Genomic DNA, 15,499 nt, shown 5'->3' with positions numbered 1-15,499 from the left:
GGCTTGGATGTTAGGGGATCGCGGTCCCTGGCAGGAGGGCTTGGGTGTTAGGGGGTCGCGTGCACTGAAGACAGGAATGTCCAAGTATATGTTCCAAAATGTTTAAAAAATACAGTCTCATTCAAATACATAGTAAGTGCATGTCAAAGTTTCTGTAACTCGTTAATGACAGAACCAGCCGACTGACAGAGCCACTTTAAGAGAAGATACAAGAAATTTGGGTAAGTAAACGGATAGATAGGTAATAGAAAGAATGTTGGGTTGTGATTGCTAATTTGTATATATTTTTAAACATTTATTTATGGCCACGTGGGGTGCCATGCCGGACCTCCGCTTTGCTGGGGCATGAGGGATTTTTTGCTGCGGGCAGGCTTCTCTCTGCTTGTGGCACAAGGGCTTAGCTGCCTGTAGCATCTTAGCCCCCTGACCAGGGATGGAACCCGGGTCGCCTGCGTTCCTTGGAAGGCAGATTCTTAACCACTGGACCACCAGGGAAGTCCCTAAGTGATATTTTTTAAATGTCTTAATATCCTATAGGACACAAAAAACTCATAGCTTTTGGATTTATGTCCTTTACCAACAAAAATCATTTGCATCTCATCAGCAATTATTTTCTACAGACTACCATCTAACTTTCCTCTCTTCATTTTTAAAATCAGAGTATAAGTGTTTTACAATGTTGTGCTGGTTTCTGCTGTACGACAGCACGAATCAGCTGTGAGTGCACATATAATCCCTCCCTCTTGAGCCTCCCAACATCTAACTTTACAGATTGAAGGTTCTGGGCCCTGATCAATGGAAAATAGTAACAGGGACAAAGTTGCATTCTCCTATCTAGAGCATCAGACAATCTTTGGGAAGCTTGTAAGACAGTTCCCCAAAATGACAATGAAATTAGGCCTTTCACTGTTGGGCTTGTGAAAAGAGATTGATTCTCAAATATGACATTCCTCTGCTAAGTTGCTTCGGTCCTTTCTGACTCTTTGCAATGCTATGGACTGTAAGCCACCAGGCTCGTCTGTCCATGGGATTTTCCAGGTAAGAATTTTGGACAAGGTTGCCATTTCCTCCTCCAAAGGGATCTTCCCGACCCAGGGATTGAACCCCTGTCTCTTAACGTCTTGTGCATTGGCAGGCGATTCTTCACCACTAGCGCCACCTGGGAAGCATCTTAGGTTGTGCGTCCTCCCAATGACAGGGATGGGGCAGAAGTCATCAGGAAACTCTTTCCTTCTCTTCTAACACAGTAACCTGGCCTGAGACTCTCCCTGCATCTTCTGACTGTCTTAGGGCATCTTCCTCTGAATGATTAAAGATGATCTGCCCTTGGAATGGGCTTCCCAGGTGGCGCTAGTGGTAAAGAACCCGCCTGCCAACACAGGAGACATCAGAGATGCGGGTTTGATCCCTGGGTCGGGAAGCTCCCCTGGAGGAGGGCATGGCAACCCACTCCAGTACTCTTGCCTGGAGAATCCCCATGGACAGAGGAGCCTGGCGGGCTACAGTCCATAGGGTCACACAGAGTCAGACACGACTGAAGCAACTTAGTGCACACTCGGAATAAGCATCTCTACACACACATGCTCCCAGTATTTGGTGAGCAGACCTTCCTCAGCTCCTCCAATCAGTTGAACTGACTTTCAATTTGCAAAACAATGTATTTCCCATCACTTTGTTGCCTTGCTGGTTAGAGGCCTTTGTACTAATACAGGATTCCGGTTATTCAGCTGGCGGAGAAAGCAACAATATTCTAAGGTTGTTAGTCTCCACAAAGTCAGCTGAAGTGCTATTAGCCTGAAGCGTGTTCCTGAATTGAAGCATGGCGGTTAAGAAAGACCAACCTCTGCAAACGGCAAACAAGGTCCAGGTGGTGAAAATCAGGGACGAAGCTGTGTTGCGATCACCTGTTTGTCTGGAGACCAGGTGGCTGTGTCTGGGGAGCCCTTTACCCTCCCCTAAGCCTGCTGCACTTGGCACGGATCACCGAGCTTGGCAGCAGCTGGTCTTCACCCTGCCTCTTCTCATCCCCTGTGCCAGGAACGCAGAAGGTGCAGAAAACAGAGTCTTGGGGTCAGTTCGCCCACTGCCACCTCCGCGTTCCCAGCGGGTCTTCTGTTGAAGAACAGGATTGTTTAACGTGTCGTTCCGGACTCGTTCTTTCCCGCCCAGCCGGCTGCCTTGGCCTCACAGTCTGCAGCAGGGACACCAGAGTCTGGCGTGGATTTGCTGCCCTTGCTCTGTCCCAGGACAGGTGTATTCATTTTAGGGCTGGTGCGCCAAGGGCTTCCCAGGGGGTGCTAGGGGTAGGGAACCCGCCTGCCAACACAGGAGATTGAAGAGCTGAGGGTTCCATCCCTGGGTTGGGAAGCTCCCCTGGAGGAGGGCATGGCAACCCACTCCAGTACTCTTGCCTGGAGAATCCCACGGACAGAGGAGCCTGGTGGGCTACGGTCCATAGGGCTGGAAAGAGTTGGACATGACTGAAGCGATTTAGCATGCAGTGAGGACCAAAGTGAGTCAGGACCTGCGAGAGCCTTGGGAGAAAGAAGCTGAGGCAGATCAGTCTTCAGGTGCTCGCTGAATGGTCTGGAATGAGGCGCTTGTTTGTACCAGAGGTCAGCAGGCTGACCAGAAGCCTTTTCTTTGGCTGTTCCGCGTCTTAGTTGCAACACAAGGCATCTTTGATCTTCGTTGAGAACTCTCAATTTTGACATCAGGGGTCTCGTTCCCTTAGGAACGAGATGATACCACATTAGGCCTTCCGAATCCACCCAACTTCAGCAGCTGTCCCTCCTCATTTTATCCAGATTCAACACACATGCTTTCTCACTTGCATCCACACCAGCCCCAGCTGGCTCCTGGCTGGGGTTTTTCTCAGGCTGAGGATTTTGCTCGTTTTTTTTAGCACAGGTTTTTTGCACTGACTCTTGACATTTCCTTCCTAACCAAGGACCTTCCACACCCAAGCTTGACTCTCTCCTTCAACCACTCTATAGGTCTGACCCCAGCAAGGGTGCCAGTCCCTGGTTTGATACCCCTGTTCAGTCTACAGATTCTAGAAAGACTCTTTAATGAGCAATGGGATGCTAGAAATCAGACTAACACCCAGGAATCCATGAGAAAGAAGGGGGTTGAGGCAAGCAAGGCAGAAAGTTAAGACAGAGCCTGAGAAGAACAGGGGCTTTGGGGAGGAAGGCAGGACAGTCAGGGGCTGAAAGACAAGAGGAATCCTGGCCAAGCTGGGGGCCTGGGAGAGGCAGGTCAGGAACCCAGGGACAAGCCTGGCCACTGTCCCAGCACCATATTGGGGGCGCTGCTGTGGAACAGACAAAAGTCCCCGGAAGTGAAAAACAAGAAGGCTGTGATCCTAAGGAAACATTTAGCCCATCAGAGGAACTTCTCAAGAACTCTTCTTGCGGACTTCCCTGATGGCCTAGTGGTTAAGAATCCAACTTGCCATGCAGGGGCTGTGGGTTTGATCCCCGGTCAGGGAACCAAGATACCACATGCCTTGGAACATCTAAGCCTGCAAGCTGTAACTAGATAGAAAGTCCTTGAGCCACACCAAAGATCCCCGTGCTGCAGCTAAGACCCAACACAGCGAAAAAGATGAAGAACCCTTTCTCAAGGAAGGGCCAAGGCTATGGAGAGGGGAGGTGGGCAAAGGCACCTGCCTGGGCATGGAGAAAGGGCAGAGTCTGGGATGAAGGCAGCGCATGGACACCAGTCTCCCCTTGGTTCCCTCCCCGCCTTAGCCCTCAGCCAGGCCACGCAGGGGTGTTGGGAGCAGTCCCGTGTGCCCGAGTGAGCCACCAGCCTTATTCCAAATCAGGCCCCAGTCCCGGTGAGGGGGTGTCCCTGTGGCCAAGGGGCAGGAATTAGGGGGAACGTGGCTTTCTAATGGGCCACAGCCTCCATCTGCATATGACCAGCTTTGTTCTCAGGGCCTGAAATCTACCGGGCTAAGGACTGCCTTCTATACTTTGTTTGAATTCAGATTAGGAGCAAAGGCCCCAGGAATCAGCTAACCCTGGTTCAAACCTGTCTCTGCCAGTTACTAGCTGTGTAATCTTGAGCAAGTTACTTCTGCTCTCTGAGTCTCAGTCTCTTCATCGGAATTATGGAAATTATAGCAGTGATTCTGGGTTGAGTTTTAAATCAAAGAGTCCATCTTAAAAGGATTAGCATGTCTTCAGGTGGACGGCGGGCCTTCCATCCTTGTGACCACCTTGATGGGCTCACCTCCACGCCTGATAAAGATATCACCCTCCTCCGCTCCCCTCTGGAAAGCAGCCCTCATCTTGCCTACCAAGCCCACTCTCTTGCTCCCAGCAACCAGTGAAAGTTCTATCCCTGTGGCGGTGGAGCAATGCAGACCCCATTAGACACTGGTTGTGAGATGCTGGTGAGACTCATTTCTGTGGGTGGATGAAAGGAGACCGCGTTGCCCCCTCCCCTGATCTCAGGTACCTCAGCAGCTCCCTGCCCATCCACGGGCCAGAGAATTAAGCAGCTTGTTCTGTGTCCTTTTATGGTTTAATAGGACACGGCATAGAACCACTGTAATGCAAGTAAGCTGGTTGACCAAAGAAACACTGGGAATTGCATCCTCTCAGAGCTGGTCTGCCTCTGAATTCAAGAGGAGCAGGTAACCACGAGCAGATGAAATGGCTACTCACAACACCAGCCGCCAGGCAGACTCTGCCTGGATTATATGGAGCAAACATGTCTGTCTCTAACTGTTCAGTCAGGAAGTGCTAAGTACTTCTATTGGCACGTGTGTTAAAGAAATAGACATGGTTTCTGGTAAGCTACATTAAAGGATTTTTTAAAATTATTTTATTGAAATATAGTTGATTTACAATGTGCTAATATCTGTTGTACAGCAAAGTGATTCAGTTGTACATATATACATTCTTCTTCATATTCTTTTCCATTATGGTTTATCACCAGATATTGAATATAGTTCGCTGTGGTACCAGGCAGAGAAGGCAATGGCACCCCACTCCAGTACTCTTGCCTGGAAAATCCCATGGATGGAGGAGCCTGGTGGGCTGCAGTCCATGGGGTCGCTGAGAGTCGGACACGACTGAGCGACTTCACTTTCACTTTTCACCAGGAGGACCTGCTGTTTATCTATTCCCTATATAACAGTTGCATCTGCTTCCCTCAAAACTGATGCTTATTGCTTTATTTTTGGCTGGGTGTGGTCTTCGTTGCTGTGCGGTCTTTCCTCTTTGGCGAGTGGGGGCTACTCTCTGGTTGCGATGTGTGGCTTCTCATTGCAGTGCCCTCTCTCACTGCAGAGCACAAGTTCTAGGGCACGTGGGCTTCACATGCCCCGTGGGCTCACTAGGTGTGGCTCCGGGCTCTAGCGCACAGGCTCAACAGTCGTGGGGCACGGGCTTAGCTGCTCTGCAGCATGTGGGATCTTCCCAGATCGGGGATCGAACCCGTGTTTCTGGCATTGACAGGCAGGTTCTTTACCACTGAGCCACCAGGGAAGCCCCTGGAGAAGACTCTTGAGAGTCCCTTGGATTACAAGGAGATCCAACCACTCCATCCTAAAGGAAATCAACCCTGAATATTCATTAGAAAGATTGATGCTGAAGCTGAAACTCCAGTACTTTGGCCACCTGATGCAAAGAGCTGACTCATTGGAAAAAAACCCTGATGCTGGGAAAGATTGAAGGCAGGAGGAGAAGGGGACGACAGAGGATGAGATGGTTGGATGGCATCACCAACTCAGTGGACATGAGTTTGAGCAAGCTGCAGGAGACAGTGATGGACAGGGAGACCTGGTGCCTGGTGTACTGCGGTTCATGGGGTCCCAGAGAGTCGAACACGACTGAGCGACTGAACACCAACAACCCTCCCAACCCATCCCTTCCCCACCACCTCCTCCTGGTTGGCAGTTACAAGTCTGTTAAAGAACTTTTTTAGATAACAACTTTACTTTTCTTATATGCCTGCTATTATTGAGGGGTTTTTCCTCTTTGGTGGAGCCACAGACACTTTCTTTTAAATACCAAAGAGTTTTCCTGCCACGTGCTGTCAGAGCTAGCGTTCGTTTTGCAGCATCAAGATCAACGACTAAAACGTGAGTATAGGACACGCAGTGATGAAACTGCTCTGGAAGCAACTTTAAACACATTTAAATTTGTTTAGGGGGGAAATGAATATCTATACAGAAAAAAGTCCTAGAAGTACACACACCAAAATGTTAAAGTCATCTCTCCACCACTTTGGGGAATAAAATTGTGAGTGACTTTATTTCCTTTGGTTTCATCAATCTTTCCAAGTTTTCTAAATTGAGAATGCATGTTCCTTCTTCTTAAGGACTCTGGGAGGAGTTTTAGATTCACAGCATTCTTAAGCCAAGATACATGGATTCCCCGTATATTCTCTGCCCCCAACACAAGCATAGCCTCCCCCATTACTAACATCCCCACCTTGATATTAAGTATCTGCTATTATGCGTCTGTTATTATGAACGAAAGAGAACATGGATGTTGGTGGATGAATAGCAGGCTTTCTCACAAAGAGGGAAAAGGTGAGCAGAGGGAGGCGGGAATTAGAGAGAAAGACAAGAAGAGGGCAGAAGAGGGAGTTTCGAGTGGAAGTAAAAGAGCCCCCCTTTCTGAGGGGAGCCTGGGGCTGTCCCCCAGTCCCTGCAGCCTCACAGCTGGCTCTGCTGTTTTTCAGGGTGCAGGGGCCGGGTGGTCTGGGACTGCAGCGGGGAAGGAGGGCCTCTTTCATCGCTCTGTCCGTACCTGCCTGCACCCAGGTTCGTCTGGCAGCTTCTGAGTCTGAGCTTCAGCCTCTAAACATGGCCTCCTCTTGACCCCTCTGATCTGACCGGACCACTCCCAGATACGGGACAGGGGTGGAGAAGGGCGGGGCGGGGGGTCTGGCTGGCTGGGAGAGGTCCAGCGCACTTCCCTCCCTTCAGCTGGGGCTTTAACTTCAAGTTTCCTACACCTGCTGTTTCATCTCCTTCTTGCAGCTTGACTTCAAGTACCAAGAGCGGGGGTGTCGAGGGCGTAGCCCCTGGGGGCAGCAGAGTGGCCCAAATCCCAGCTCCGCCACTGACCAGCTGTGTGATCTTGGGGAACTCAGGCAACTCCTCTGAACTTCACTTCCCTCCATATACACTGGGGATGTTAACAGCATCCACTTTGAATGTTGCTCAGTACCTATTTGGAAAGATTAGAAGAGGTGGTCCCATCTGGTACATGGTAACTTTACCAATGGGGACACTGAGGCTAACCAGGTGGGTCACTCTACAACCAAGCTCTTCCAGCTTCCCATTCTACTCATCCTCACGGCCGATTTTCTCTGGGGCTCAAACAAGACAGGGAAGTGTCTCTCTGGATGAAATGAAAATTAAGATTACACAACAGCACTGAATGTGTGGATCTGAGAGAGAAATTCGAGGCGCAGACAGCGCTGTTGAACACGAAAGAGCCAGCAGAGTAATGAGAGGAGAAAGGAATAGAAATGAACAGGAGGGCACAGCGAGTGTCCGAGGTACGCACGCCCTTCAGTTACCCCTTTCCAGAAAGCCAAACTGAGGCCCGAGGCGGCCACACGCCGCTCCGGCCGCGAGAGCTCCGGACACCCAGAAGCGGCGATCACCCGTCGCCCTGGGAACGCTCTCGTTTCCAGGGGAGCCGCTGATCAGCCGTCCGCGTCAGCTGCAGCCTCCCGGGCTCCGGGCGACATTTTCGGGAAGGACTTCAGAATCGTCCCCTGGGCTCCGCAGCGGCGGTCAGCCAGGCGTAGCCAGCGGACGGAGGAAAGCACACGGCACGCACCAGTGTGTTCTCCTCGCTTTCGCTGTTTTTAATTCCTCTGCGGACAGGAAACAGAAAACCTTTCCATAATCTGAAATCCCAATAAAGAGAAACTCACTTGGAAAAGTACACAGTGTTGGGGAAGGCTTTGGTGTTTGGTAGACTTTAAAGATTTTCATCCGTTCTCCAATTTCTCTACGTGCTTTGGAGGCCTTGAGAGGAGTGATATTAGCTGAACAAAATGTCACTACCCCAGGAGCTGTTTTTCGCCAAATAAATTTGCCACGCATGCGTGCTAAGTCACTTCAGTCGTGTCCGATTCTTTGCAACCCTTGGACTGTGGCCCTCTGTCCCTGGGATTCTCCAGGCAAGAACACTGGAGTGGGTTGCCGTGGCCTGCTCCAGGGGATCTTCCCAGCCTGGGGATCGAACACGTGTCTCTTCTGTCTCCTCCGTTGGCAGGCGGGTTCTTTACCACCCGAGCCACCTGGGAAGCCCGAATGGGCCCTCAGTTGTCTAATACTCTAGAGCAGGTGCAGTTTACCGTTTCTCACACTCCCCGGCCGAGAGGGGAGGCTCTATGCTTGCTTGACTTTTTTTCTCCTCTCTGTTTTTACTCTCTTTTTTTATATCCTCACTCTCATTTTCCCTGTCATTTCCTTCCAGCCTCATCTGGCTTTGCAACCACAAACATTCCCACGTAAATATCCCTTTGCTAGGTCTTAAACTTGAGCGTGCGTGAGAATTATGCGGAGGGCCTGTGCAAACACTGATTGCTGGGCTCCAGCCCCAGAGTTTCTGACGCAGCTGGTCTGGGTGGAAACTGAGAATTTACATTTCTAACACGTTCCTGGGTGGTGGCACTGCTTCAGGGACCAGGCTGGAGAGACGGACCTGCTCAGACAGGCTCTGCCTTAGCCAGTGCCCCTAGGTCACGCTGCAGTTTTGTCTCCCTGTGGTACCAAGGACAGCTTCATCGTCAAGGTTGCAGGACTCCATTCGAGACCCAAAGAGGCACCAGCGAAGCTTTCAAGAGAGACTGTGGAAGTCAGTCTGAGGGCTGGTCCGTGCCCGAGGGCACCAAGTCTTGAGCGTCTGATTCCAAATGGTCCCAGAGACACTTGAACCTTTTCTCCCTCCCCTAGGTGGGTGCGGGTCTCATGTTTCCCTGGCTCTGTGATATCCCCGGGCTGGTCCCCACAGTCAGCTTTGATCAGAGGTCCTAGAGCTCCCAGATGAGCCTGGATCTGAGTGGTTCCCCTAGCCATCCTCAAACCGGGAACACCAGCGCCCTCCACGAGGTCTCCACCACCAAGGATGGAGGTCCAGCCTCTTCCCTCGGCTTGAGTGAGGGGGGAAGCAGGGAGGAGGGCACATCCAGGCAGTTTCTGATGCAATTAGTATTAAAAGATGCAAGGACAGTGAGGTCAAACCTGACAGGCAGTGCTCATATCAACGCCCGAAAAAAAGTGAAACATTAGCTTCATTTCAACTTTCTCAGGAGGAAGGCAGTGGAGATCAGTTGTTTACAGTTGAAAAATATGAGCTATATTAGATTAGTAATAATAGATATATCTCCAAAAGGATTAAGTGGAAACCTTAATTAGGTCCTCTGCTACTGCTGCTGAGTCGCTTCAGTCGTGTCCGACTCTGTGTGACCCCAGAGACGGCAGCCCACCAGGCTCCCCTGTCCCTGGGATTCTCCAGGCAAGAACCCATCATGCAAAGATGGGCTCGATAAAGGACAGAAATGGTATGGACCTAACAGAAGCAGAAGATATTAAGAAGAGGTGACAAGAATACACAGAAGAATTGTACAAAAAAGATCTTCACGACCAAGATAATCACGATGGTGTGATCACTCACCTAGAGCCTGACATCCTGGAATGTGAAGTCAAGTGGGCCTTAGAAAGCATCACTATGAACAGAGCTAATGGAGGTGATGGAATTCCAGTTGAACTATTTCAAATCCTGGAAGATGATGCTGTGAAAGTGCTGCACTCAATATGCCAGCAAATTTGGAAAACTTAGCAGTGGCCACAGGACTGGAAAAGGTCAGTTTTCATTCCAGTCCCAAAGAAAGGCAATGCCAAAGAATGTTCAAACTACCGCACAATTGCACTCATCTCACATGCTAGTAAAGTAATGCTCAAAATTCTCCAACCCAGGCTTCAGCAATATGTGAACCATGAACTTCCAGATGTTCAAGCTGGGTTTAGAAAAGGCAGAGGAACCAGAAATCAAATTGCCAACATCCGCTGGATCATGTAAAAAGGAAGACAGTTCCAGAGAAACATCTACTTCTGCTTTATTGACTATGCCAAAGCCTTTGACTGTGTGGATCACAATCAACTCTGGAAAATTCTTCAAGAAATGGGAATACCAGACCACCTGACCTGCCTCTTGAGAAACCTGTATGCAGGTCAGGAAGCAACAGTTAGAACTGGACATGGAACAGACTGGTTCCAAATAGGAAAAGGAGTACGTCAAGGCTGTATATTGTCACCCTACTTATTTAACTTGTATGCAGAGTACATCATGAGAAATGCTGGGCTGGAAGAAGCACAAGCTGGAATCAAGATTGCCGGGAGAAATATCAATCACCTCAGATATGCAGATGACACCACCCTTATGGCAGAAAGTGAAGAGGAACTCAAAAGCCTCTTGATGAAAGTGAAAGAGGAGAGTGAAAAAGTTGGCTTAAAGCTCAACATTCAGAAAATGAAGATCATGGCATCTGGTCCCATCACTTCATGGGAAATGGATGGGGAAACAGTGGAAACAGTGTCAGACTTTATTTTTTGGGCTCCAAAACCACTGCAGATGGTGATTGCAGCCATGAAATTAAAAGATGCTTACTCCTTGGAAGGAAAGTTATGACCAACCTAGATAGCATATTAAAAAGCAGAGATATAACTTTGCCAACAAAGGTCCATCTAGTCAAGGCTATGGTTTTTCCAGTGGTCATGTATGGATGTGAGAGTTGGACTGTGAAGAAAGCTGAGTGCTGAAAAATTGATGCTTTTGAACTGTGGTGTTGGAAAAGACTCTAGAGCCCCTTGGACTCCAAGGAGATCCAACCAGTCCATTCTAAAGGAGATCAGTCCTGGGTGTTCACTGGAAGGACTGATGCTAAAGCTGAAACTCCAGTACTTTGGCCACCTCACGAGAAGAGTTGACTCATTGGAAAAGACTGATGCTGGGAGGGATTGGGGGCAGGAGGAGAAGGGGACGACAGAGGATGAGATGGCTGGATGGCATCACCGACTGGATGGACATGAGTTTGAGTGAACTCTGGGAGTCAGTGATGGACAGAAGGCCTGGCGTGCTGCAGTTCTTGGGGTCGCAAAGAGTCGGACACGACTGAGCGCCTGGACTGAGCTGAGCGCGTACGTATGGGATCTGGAGAGATGGTACTGATGAGCCTATTCGCAGGGCAGCCGTGGGGACGCAGACATGGGACAGACTTGTGGACACGGGAAGCAGAGGGTGGGACAGCCTGAGAGAGAAGCAGTGAGACATACACATCACTTATGTAAACCAGCCCGTGGGAGTTTGGTGTATGGGACCCATAGAGATCAAACCAGTGTCCTTGACATCCTGGAGGAGTGGGATGGGGTGGGAGGTGGGAGGAAGGTTCCAGAAGGAGGGGGACATATATTTACTTATTCTGATTCATGCTCGTGTATGGCAGAAACCAAGGCAATATTGTAAAGTAATTATCCCCCAATTAAAAACAAATTGTGCCACAGAAAGTTAAAAATAAAACGCAAGGGGGCCCTGCCCTGGTCTCTCAGGTGCTGCCCTCTTGTGGCCACTTGAATACTTGCAACTAAAACTTGCTCTGAATTCTGCACAACTATTTCTTTAAATCAAAGGAAGCAGACAGAGCCCAGGAATGGACTTCTCCCCCCTAACCGAGGAAAGATGATGAAAGTCTGCCATGACATGGGTGCACAGGGATGACGCTGCTGCTGTGGTGGTTGTTTCATAATGTTTTGTGAACAGAGGAAGTAAGAGAAAGCATCAAAGCAGGTAACAGTGATCTTTCTGGACTTAAGAGAAAATTTGGAAAGAAAGAAAACATGTTTACATATATGAATATATATGTCTGTTGTGTCATGTATATACATATATATGATTGCATATGTATACTGCTGTATGTATATGATTATATACACGTGTCTTACCATGTCCTTCATTTTTGCAAATTATAAATTCCTGCTCGGTAGGTGTTGTGTTAGGCTTTATCACAGAGATCCTCTGTTAAGCAGGATATATTTGTCTCAGACAGTAAAGAATCCCCCTTCTATGTAGGAGACCTGGGTTCAATCTCTGGGTTGGGAAGATCCCCTGGAGGAGGGCATGGCAACCCACTCCAGTATTCTTGCCTGGAGAATCCCATGGACAGAGGAGCCTGGTGGGCTACAGTCCATGGGGTTGCAGAGAGTAGGATATGACTGAGTGAGTAAGCACATTTATGACCAGAGTCATTTATGGCTTTAATTTGCATATTATTTTGGAGCAATATTTCTCAAAATATGACCTTGGTGCCCACCTGTCCCCCCACAACCTGGAGTCCCTAACAGCCTTCCAGGGGATCCACAAGATCAAAACTTTTTGCATAATAATACTAGGATATTATTTCCTTTTTTATCACCCCATTCCCTCATGAGTATACACTGGAATTTTCCAGAATCTACACTATGTGTGATATTGCAACTGAAAGCAGTAGAAGCAGATGTGTCTTCTGTTAAACTGGAAATTACAGAGATTTGTAAAACTGACACAGTGGCATTCTCATTAATTCTGGTCTTGAAAATATAGGTACCTTTTCATAAAAACATGTTAGCATGTAATAAATTTTTCGTTGTATTTAAATCAATACTATTTCTTTTTCAGTTTCAGCCTCTAAAGCAATAATATCAGTACGTATAACCCTCATCATAAACAAAGGCTCTATGGGTCCCAAATAATTTTGAAGGTGTTAAGAGATCATGAGATCAGAAGTTTAAGGATCACTGACATGGAGGCGCCGTGGGAGTACAGGGTTATTCTCGAAGCTCGGTGTAGACACGTGTCCTGGGCACGGATTTGATATTCGAGGAGAGATTTGGAAGGCAGAGGTGAGGTAAACACAAAAATTCTGCTGGGAGACTTCCCTGGTGGTCGGGGGCTGGGACTCCGCACTCCCAGCGCAGGCGGCCTGGGTTCAGGCCCTGGTCGGGGAACTGGGTCCCACAGCAAAGACTGAAGATCCCACGTGCCGCCACCAAGACCCAGCACGCCAAATAAATACATATCTTTTAAAATTCCGCTGCTCCTCTTGTATTTGCCGGAAAAATCCCTTGGACCTGCTTGGTTCTCCATGGCAGCTTCCCAACCATGGCTGTTCACAGGGGCTGCCCTGGGACCAGAGGACTAAGAAGGACAGGATGATCCTGAAAGCAGGCAGAGGACCGATACGGTGCGATGGCCCCACGCAGGACGCAGAGGACTGATAGGTGCGATGGCCCCACGCAGGACAGAGAAATCCTTGCAGTGAGCGGAACTGTGCGTTCCTGAAAGGAGAGATCCTCAGGGACTGGGTTCTTCGGTAATCCCTACGCAGCAACTAACCATTTGGCTGGATGATTGAGCACTCGGAAGGAGCGAGAGTGCCGGAAGAGTTGCCGCGGTCTGGGGCAAGGTTACCCGTAAAATACTCTGGAAGGGAGCCCCAAGCGCGACAATGACTGTACCCCCTGTGACTGTCACCGAAGACCACCACTGTGTACGAGGCCCTTACCAACCAGGTGAGCAAGATGGCTGGTACTCTGCATGTCAGCCGGTCTCCCCCTCTGCAGCCAACGGGTCACCTTGTTGATGACCTTGCTGTGCGCGTGCACTGAGTTTCTGGAGAAAGAAGTGGAAGCAAGGCAGGCCTCTAGCTTTGGCTCCTGTTGCTATGGTAAGGGGCACCGTTGGCAGAGGCACCGTGGGTGGCAGCCTCCTCCTCACCCCTCTCCCTGTGGTGAGCATTCCTCTAACGTCCTGGACTCCTGGTAGCGTTTTTTGGAACATCCTCCCGCTCCGTGTCAATATCAGTGTTTCTTCAAGTGCGGTCATCGGAATCACCTGCTTCTGTTGTGAACAAGCAGGAATCAGGAACCTGACTTTTATCAAAACGGCCAGGTAACTTACCTTCACTAAACTTTGTGACAATACAGCCTTGAGCAAGGGAGAGTATTCGAGGTCTCTCTCAACTATACGCTCGCCTCTTGGTTCGATTCTCCAGTCTTCGGACTTCCTCTTCCCTAGTACCTGGCCCCAAGGATAACCTCTTCTGAGGAGCAGAAGCCCTCCAGCAACAAGGTAGAGCTTTACACTTCAGGAGACCCATCTGCCAGGTTAGCACAGCCCCAACGTTCCAGTGGGCAAAAATCCCATCCAAGAACAGCGTGGGTTGAGCCCTAAGGCACCCTCTTTGCCATCCCGGGAGACAGCATCATGACAGAGGACGAGAGGGTTGCATGGTCTCACCCACTCAATGGACACAAGTCTGAGCAAACTCAGGGAGGTGGTGAAGGACAGGAAGCCTGGCGCTCGGCAGTCCATGGGGTCGCAGAGGCTCGGACAGTACTCAGCCACTGGACGACAAGAGTTGATTTACAAGGTTGTGTTAGTTTCTGCTGTACAGCAAAGTGATTCAGTTATATATTTATATACATCCTTTTAAAATTATTTTCCTTTATGGTTTATCACAGAATGTTGAATATGGTTCCTTATGCTACACAGTAGGACCTTGTTCTTTAACCATCACATATATAAGTACAATAGTTCGCATCTGCTAATCCCAAACTCCCAATCCACCCCTCCCCCAGCCCCCTGCTTGGCAGCATCCCATGCCTTCTGCCCACTAAAAAACAACAAAAATGTCTGCAGACGTTACCAAATCTTTTCCTGGAGAGGCAAAATCACCCCCTCCCCTGCTCTAACCTTACAAATGCAGCTTACAAAGAACTCAAAGGATTCACAGCATGAGGTTAGGAACTTACATGGGAGCTTTTCTCCCCCCATGGAGAAAATGCAAAAGAACGTTGCTATGGATTTTATGAACAAGAGGCAAAAAGGGCAACCCAAAAGGAAAGGACTGATAATGTTGTCTGTGTTAAAAGTAAAGCATTCACATCATAGGTGAAGTTTCCACAGCCTGGAGCAGGACACAGAAACCCACACCAGTGTTCTTGTCTGGAGAACCCCACGGACAGAGGAGCCTGGAGGGCCACGGTCCATAGGGTTGCAAAGAGTTGGATGCAACTGAAGCGACGTAGCACGGGAGAACATATTTGCAACACAGTTGAAAAGGATTAGTCTTCAGATTACATAAAGGACACCTTAGAAGCAATAATAAAAAGACACACATCCCATAGAAGAATGAGCAGATGACAGGCAATCAGCCCAGAAAAGAGAAACTCTCAATGGCCAAAGCACACACTGAGAATACTCACCCCCCTTGGTACACAGGGATACGCAAAGTGAATTGATGAGATGCTACCGTACTCTTGTCCAGGATTTAACAGTCAATGATTAATAGCAAGTCAACAGTGCCAAGGGGAGGATCTGGAATTATAGTATCTATCCCCTGTTACCCCTAGTGGAGGTGTATATTTGGAAAATCACTTTAGGAAATTGTGTTTCATTATCAAGAAAGGTTGAATATT

This window comes from Bos mutus, chromosome 24 (genome assembly GCF_027580195.1).
Source record: "Bos mutus isolate GX-2022 chromosome 24, NWIPB_WYAK_1.1, whole genome shotgun sequence".
NCBI classification, from domain to species: Eukaryota; Metazoa; Chordata; class Mammalia; order Artiodactyla; family Bovidae; genus Bos; species Bos mutus.
The sequence above is the reverse complement of the archived record's forward strand: the minus strand, read 5'-3'. Positions refer to the sequence as shown.